Source organism: Tupaia chinensis, unplaced genomic scaffold (genome assembly GCF_000334495.1).
Source record: "Tupaia chinensis unplaced genomic scaffold, TupChi_1.0 Scaffold144382_1, whole genome shotgun sequence".
Taxonomy (NCBI): Eukaryota; Metazoa; Chordata; class Mammalia; order Scandentia; family Tupaiidae; genus Tupaia; species Tupaia belangeri.
Genome location: NW_006204242.1, coordinates 27,880 through 35,954, shown reverse-complemented (window position 1 = coordinate 35,954; position 8,075 = coordinate 27,880). Strand labels below are relative to the sequence as shown.

General features: G+C 46.8%; 1 long non-coding RNA gene and 1 pseudogene across 1 annotated transcript; both read right to left on the bottom strand.

Moving 5' to 3' along the window:
* Window positions 1–3,827, bottom strand: part of LOC102495178 (adiponectin receptor protein 1-like) — a 5,327-nt pseudogene extending 1,500 nt beyond the window's left edge.
* A 1,811-nt stretch (window positions 3,828–5,638) lies between these two features.
* LOC102491038 (uncharacterized) lies at window positions 5,639–7,950 on the bottom strand. Its single transcript, XR_337154.3, has 3 exons — window positions 7,684–7,950; window positions 5,969–6,050; window positions 5,639–5,869 (listed from the first exon to the last, which is right to left on the bottom strand). It is a non-coding gene; the product is annotated as an uncharacterized LOC102491038 (long non-coding RNA).
* Between the last annotated feature and the right edge of the window lie 125 nt (window positions 7,951–8,075).

Here is an 8,075-nt window from a genome sequence, read left to right as displayed (position 1 = left end):
AGAAGGGATGGCAATGTGGCCGTCCCCGCTGAAGGGTGATTTCTTGTTTTCTGTCTCTCTGTCTCTCTCTGGCTGGCTGGAGAGCACATGCGCCCTATAGCAAAAACCTCTCAAAAAAAAAAAGAATTATTAAAAAAAATCATGGTGGATGGGGCTGGCAGGTGGCGTGGTAGTTAAAGGTGCTGGATTCCGAGGGAACCAGCAGTTAGTGTAATGGCTATGTCGCTGGACTCACACGTAGTCGACCGCGGTTCGTGTCCCGGACCCGGTGGCTTAAAACTCATGCCGAGCGCGTGTGCGTGCGTGCCCAAGATCCCGAGAGGAGAAAAGAGGAGAAGGGATTGCGGCGTGACCATCCCCCCTGGGTGGTGATTTCTCGCTTTCTGTCTCTATGTCTCTCTCTGTCTGTCTGACGAGCGCACACACCCTACAGGGAAAATCCCCCAAAAAAAAAAAAAAAAAGGTGCTGGATTCCCACATAGCCAACTGTGGTTCGAGTCCTGGACCTGGTGGTTTGCGTTCTCGCTTTCCCTTTCTCTCTCTCTGTCTGATCAAATTAAAAAAAATAATAACAAATGAAATTAAATAAATAAGTAATTTTAATAAAAAAGAAAAGAAAATCATGCCGAGCATGTGTGTGTGCATGCCCAAGATGCCAAGAGGAGAATAGAGGAGAAGGGATTTCGGCATAGCCATCCTCTCTGGGGGGTGATTTCTTGCTTTCCCTCTCACCATGTCTGTCTGTCTGTCTCTCTCTCTACTCCTTGAGCAAGCGCATGTGCCCTAAGGCAAAAACCTCTAACAAAAAATTTAAAAAGAAAGGTAAAGGAAAAAAAGTGGGGGGCAGTAGGTGGCATAATGGTTAAGACACTGGACTCCCACATGACTAACCCTGGTTCAAATCCCAGACCCAGCAACTTGAAACACACTGGGTGCGTTTGCAGGCATGCCCAAAACCTCTAGAGGAGAATGGAGAAGGGGTCGTGGAGTGGCCATACCCCTTGGGAAATAATTTCTCACTTTCTGCCTCTTTGTCTCTCTTTGTCTTGCTGGTGAGCACATGCACCCTATAGCAAAAATCTCTAAAAAAGGGGAAAAAATAAATAAAAAGAAAAGTTAATCTTTATTCCTTTTTTCTAGAGAGTTTTTTAATTAATTTATTTATTTATTTTGCCATAGGGTGTGTGTGCTTGCCAAGAGACAGAGAGAAACAAAGATACAAAAAGCAAGAAATCACCCCCTGGGAGGATGGCCATGCTGTAATCCTTTCTCCTCCATTCTCCTTTTGGGATTTTGGGCAGACACGCACATGTGCCCAGCGTTTTTTCAATACACCAGTTTCAGGACTCACACTGAACAATCGGCTTAAAACTCACGCCGGGTGCATGTGCATGCGTGCCCAAGATCCCGAGAGGAGAATGGAGGAGAAGGGATTGTGGTGTGGCCACCCGCCCCGGGGGGTGATTTCTCGCTTTTTGTCTGTCTCTCTCTGTCTGGTGAGCGCACACGCCCTATAGCAAAAACCTCTAAAAAAAAAAAAGAACTATTTATTTAGTTCCATATGTTATTATTATTATTTTAATTTGACCAGAGAGAGAGAGGGAAAGGAAAAGTGAAAAAACAAGCTGCCAGGTTCAGGACTTGAAACCACAGTTGGCCATGTGGGAGTCCAGTCCCTTAACCACTACACCATCTGCTGGCCCAACCTGGTGTGAGTTTTAAGTCACCGGTTCCAGGCCTTGAACTGCAGTCAACTACATGGGAGTCCAGTGATGTAACTATTACACCATCAGCTGGTCCCGATCTTTCTTATTCTAAATATTTCTCTCTCTCTCTCTCTCTCTCTCTCTTTTTTTTGGAGAGATTTTCACTGTAGGGCGCGTGCGCTCGCTAGACAGACAGAGAGAGACATTGAGACAGAAAGCGAGAAATCACCCCCCAGGGGGGATGGTCACGCCGCAATCCCTTCTCCTCCATTCTCCTCTCGGGATCTTGGGCACGCACGCACATGCGCCCGGCGTGAGTTCTAAGCCACCGGGTCCGGGACACGAACCACGGTCAACTACGTGGGAATCCAGCGACATAGCCATTACGCTAACTGCTGGTTCCCTCTCTCTCTCTTTTTTGACATACTTTTGTGATAGGGCATATGCTCTTGCTGGAGAGATGGAGAGACAGAAAGTGAGAAATCACCGATCAGGAGTGATGGCCATGCTGCAGTCCTTCCTCTGCTGTCCTCCTCCTGGGATCTTGGCCATGCATGCACTCACATCTGGCATGATTTTTAAGTTGCCAGGTCTGGGACTTGAACTGCAGACAACCATGTATCGTAGTTGACCATGCAGTTCAAAGTCCTGGGCCCCATGGTGCATGTGCATGTGTGTCCCAAATCTTTTTTTAAATTTTTTTTTGGAGAGGGTTTTGCTATAGGGCACGTGCGCTCGCCAGAAAGACAGAGACAGACAGAAAGTGAGAAATCACCCCCTGGGGGGATGGTCACGCTGCAATCCCTTCTCCTCCATTCTCCTCTTGGGATCTTGGGCACACACACACGCGCGCGCGCCTGGCATGAGTTTAAGCCGCAGGGTCCGGGACTCGAACTGCGGTTGACTACATGGGAGTCCAGCGACATAGCCATTACACTAACTGCTGGTCCCTGTGTGTCCCAATTCTTGACAGAGAGATTGAAGAGATGGGACTGGGGCATGACCATGCCCCATTGGGGGGTGCTTTCTCTTTCTACCTCTTTCTCTGCATCTGTGTCTTTCCCTGGTGAGTGTATACACCCTCTGGCAAAAAAAAAAAAAAAAAAAAAAATTCCCTTTATCAGACGACGTCATTAAGATCATGAAAAAGCAAGCGAGGGGACCAGCAGATGACATAATGGTTACATTGCTGGATTCCACATAGTTGACCATGGTTTGAGTCCTAGACCTGGAGACTTAAAAAACTCACGCTGGACGCGTGTGTGTGCATGCCCAAAATCCTGAGATGAGAATGGAGAAGGGTCATGGTGTGGACATCCCCCCAGGGGGTGATTTTTCACTTTCTGTCTCTCTTTCTCTCTCTCTCTCTGTGTCTCTGGTGAGGACACTCCCTGTAGCAACAATCTCTCTTAAAAAAAAAAAAGCAAGCCATAAAGTGGGAGTAGAGATTGGCAATATAGATAACCAATACAGGACTCATATCCAGTACATATAAAGAATTCCCATAAAATATTATAATAAAAAAAGATAAACATTTCGACAGAAAAATGATAAGACTGACATGAATAAACATTTTACAAAAGAGGAAACATAAAGGTGAAGAAGGGATTGCAATGTGGCTATCTCCCCTGTGAAGTGATTTCTCACTTTTCCCTTCTCTGTCTCTGTCTCATTCCGGCAAGTGCAAGTGCCCTATGGCAAAAACATTTAAAAAAATGTATTTCTCTCACAGTTCTGGAGGCTGGAAGTCCAGATCAAGGTGTCAACAGGGTTGGTTCCTTCCAGTGGTTGCCAGTCAGTAATCCTTGGTGTTCCTTGACTTAGAGATGTGTCATTCCAATCTGTGCGTCCATCTTTTAAGTTTATTTATTTATTTCTTTCATGAGCAACACACACACACACACACACAGAGAGAGAGAGAGAGAGAGAGAGAGAGAGAACCCCCAATGGAGTCTTAAGTTCGCAATCCACCTCCAGTTCCAAATAGCCCCAGATTGTAGTAGCCCAGATTGTCGGCACTTAAATACCCAATGTACTCAGAGAGGTTTCTGGACATGAACTAGCTGCCTTCCTGTGTGGGTCAGTCTTGCAGAACATTGTATTTTACTACCACACCATCATCCAGCCCTCTGCCTTCTTTCCATTGTGTTTTCCTGCTTGTGTCAATATGTCTCTGTGTCTCTTCCTCTCCTCTTATAAAGATACCAGTTGTGGGCCAGCTGGTGATGTGGTGGTTAAGGTAGCTGGATTCCACACAGCTGACTACACAGTTCGAGTCCTGGACATGGTGGTTTGAAAAACACACCAGGCATGTGTACACGTGTGATCTTATTTGCAAATGTAATCAAGTTATGATAAAGTCATACTGGAGTAGGGTGGTCTCTAATCCAATGTATGGCATCCTAATAAGAAGAGAGGAAATTGGGCACAGACACACAGGAAGAAGGCCAAATGACCGTGAAGACAGAACAAAATGATGCAGCTGCAAGCCAAGGACCACGTAGGACTGCTGGCAACGTCAGATGCTAAGAGAATCTCCCCTGAAAACATTCTCCCCCTGGAAACTTCAGAGGGAGTGTGACCCTGCTAACACCTTGACTTTGCACTTCCAGCCTCCAGAACTGGGAGAGAACACATTTCTGTTGTTTTAGGCTTCCCAGCTTGTGGTAATTTGTTACAGCAGCCCAAGGCAACAAATACACTATACGTTTGACATTTTTTCATAGTGAAAATATAGGAGGAAGGTTCGATATGCTCATTGTCAGCAAAGCTGAAGAAAACTAGCAACCCCAGGGCTGGGCATCTCATGGGCAGGATGTCATCTGCATCAGAGCCCTAGATTTTGGGGACCCTAGGACTGTGCTTTTCCAGCCACCTTAGTGCAAAAAGGGATACTAGCAGGGGTAAGACAAGGTATTGGAGGGGTGTGGTGGCGCCCGCCCTATGGCAAGACAAGGTATTGGGAGCCAGCATCTAGGTACAGAATGACTCCAGCCCCACTTCCGTCTGAATTCAGCCCCCTGTAGCTAACAGCCCACTGATCCCCTCCACTGGCAGAGAAGCAGGCCATAGACATAATTGCCTTGTGTGTTTTGGACTAGGGTGGTAGCAATTGAGCTGGAGAGAGGAGGTGGGCCTGGCAAAAGAAGACAGTGGCCAGAGGTGGTTCTTGGGTCTTTCTGAGCTAGGGACATGTTAGCTTTCTTTCTTTTTTCTTAAGATTATTGCAGAAAGACACATATTCTCACCAGAGAGAGAGAGAGAGAGAGAGAGAGAAAGAGAGAAAGCACCCCTGAAACAGGACCTGGTCACACATTTTCCCTCCCATTTTCCATTTCATCAAGATGCTAGGCATGTGTGGACACACCTGGCTTGTTTTTCAAGCCACTGGAGCTGGAACTCAAACCCTGGTCAGTTTGCATTTTCCTGGAAAATTATCTAGTTCATAAAGGTTTTCAAATTTATTTACAAAGTAATCTCTTATTCATTTAATTTTATTCATTCATTCATTTATTTATTTTAATTTGGCCAGAGACCGACAGAGAGGGAAAGTGAGAAAGGAAGCCACTAGATCCAGGACTTGGAAGATGGCAGCCATGTGGGAGTGTCCAGAGCCTTAACCATTAGGCACCTGCTGGTCCCTGGACCTTTTTTTTTTTTTTTTTTTGGAGAGATTTTCACTGTAGGGCGCGTGCGCTCGCCAGACAGACAGAGAGAGACATAGAGACAGAAAGCGAGAAATCACCCCCCAGGGGGGATGGTCACGCCGCAATCCCTTCTCCTCCATTCTCCTCTCGGGATCTTGGGCACGCACGCACATGTGCCCGGCGTGAGTTTTAAGCCACCGGGTCCGGGACACGAACCGCAGTCGACTACGTGGGAATCCAGCGACGAAGCCATTACGCTAACTGCTGGTTCCCCACTTTTTTGTTTTTAAAGTTCATTATTTATTTCTTCCATGAGCAAGAGGGGCAAAAAGAGACAAAGACAGCACCCTAACTTGGTCTTGACGCTGCAGTTCACTCCCAGCCTCAGCCAGCCCTGGGTCATGGGCACATGCACAGCAAATGTTGTGATGATCCCGGAGGCTTCCTGAGGCACCTGCTGTGGTGCAGGAGCTGAATCAGACTTGGACCCCACCCTTCACAAGTTCACAGTCTGGTCTAGGGGAGACATGGTACAGCAGGTCATGAGACAAGGTGATGGATGTCTGAAATGGGGAGGTGCTACTTTGGGAGGGAAGTGCAGAGAGGGGCACCCACCTGAGGAGCAGGAGACAACATCTAAAGCTGAATCAATCAATGTTGATAGCACCAATGAGCACCTCCAGCTCAGGGGCATCATCTGTAGGATAAACGTGTTGCTGCATTGAAACCTTTCGGCCTGTGGGGCTAGCAGATGGCGTGGAGGTTAAGGCACTGGCTGACCATGGTTCGAGTCCTGGACCCAGTGGTTTTAAAATGACACCAAGTGTGTGTGCATGTGTGCCCTAAATCCTAAGAGGAGAAGGGATTGCGGCATGGCCATTTGCCCTGAGGGGTGATTTCTCACTTTCCCTCTCTGGTGAATGCATGCATCCTGTGACAGAAAACTAAAACAAACAAGTAAACAAAAACATTTAAGGCCCTATCACCTATCACCCCCATGGCTTTAATTTGGTGCCCTTACTGGAGAGAAACAGAAAGTGAGACAGCAACCCCATGGGTGGTGGCCACACTGCAACCCCTTCTCCATTTCTCCTTTCAGGACTTTGGGCATGTATAGACATGCTTTCAAGCCGCTGAGTCTGGACTGGGATTGGGGACGTTTCAGTCGCCCACTTTAACCACCACAGCACCTGCCGGCCCCCACCCCCATGGTGTTTTAAATTGCTTTAATGTGCTATTTTTTTTTTATTTTTTTTTTTTAAATTTTTATTTATTTTTTTTAATGTGCTATTGTATACATATAAAGACAGATGTATCGACATGTTTATATATGTAAGAGGACTTAAAAACAATGGGAAAATGGAATTAAAGTACAACTTTATTTTGGTGCAAAAATTTTTGAAATGCATATTTTTTATGACATATGTTTGCCATAAACTTTTTTTTTCTAGTTTTTCTCTAGGGTTTATGGACCTGCGGGGGGAGGGAGAGAGAGAGAGAAAAATCACTCCCCCCCCAGGGGGAATGGTTGTGCCGCAATCTCTTCTCCATTCTTTCAAGAGATTTGGGGCATGAATGCACATGTGACTGGTGCAGTTTTATAGCTGCCAGGTCCCAGACCCAACAGCTTGAAATCATGCCAGGTATTGGGGCTGGGAGTTGACACAGTGGTTAAGGTGCTGGACTCACACATGGCCAACCACGGTTCAAGTCCCAGACCTGGCAGCTTCTTTCTCAGTTTCCCTTTCTTTCTTTCTCTGGTCAAATTAAAACTAATATTAATAATAATAACAAATAAAATAAAATAAATAATTCTTAAAGGAAATCATGCAAGACACAAGTGCAAGCCTGTCTAAAATCCTGAGAGAATGGAGGAGAAAGGATGGCAAGGTCTTATCACCTGGGGGTGATTCCTCACTTTTCCTCTCTCTCTCTAGTGATCTCATGTACCCTATGACCAAAACCTTAAAAAAAGAAAGAAAAAAGGGACCAGCAGGTGGCGTGATGGTTAAGGGCGCTGGATTCCCACAAGGCTGACTGTAATTCAAGTCCTGGGATTACCCGGGCCCCAGTGTTCAGTTGTTGCTAAATCCGAGAAACAAGTTTGTTCTTTTCAGTTTAGTAGCGGATGACACTGACAGCGTTAATCACCATGTCCCTGAACCCAGGCTTCTTTCCGGTGTTTCCCCTTTATCTTCACGTTGTCCTCAGAGCTCTACCGATTCATTGTTTTCTTTTAAGATTTATTTTATTTAACCTTATTTATTTAAATGGGAGGGGAGGGAGGGAGGGAGGGAGAGAGAGGGGGAGGGATTCAAACCGCGACTTACTGAGTGGGAGTCCAGCGCCTTTAACCACCAGGCCACCTGCGGGCCTCCTACTCATTCACTGCTAAGTGTCGGAGTTCATCGGATGTTATCGTGGGCCCTCCCATCTCCTCGCCCTGAATGACCACACTGCTCTTTCACCTGTATCAGAGAGGATCCACCTGCAGAAAGAGGAAACCAGTTACAATTTTAAGGTCAAGTTTTAAAACAGGGATGGGCAAATGCGAAGGCGTGGGGCTCGGCGGAGTCGCCCAGCTTCGCCCGCCCAGTTTCCGCCCCGCCCAGTCGGAATAGGTCGAGCTCGGCCGCCCCTTTTCCCACTAGGAGCGTGCGCACCCAGAGACACACAGCCAACCAGTGAGAAGGAACGGCTGTGCGGGGCACGCAGATAGGCC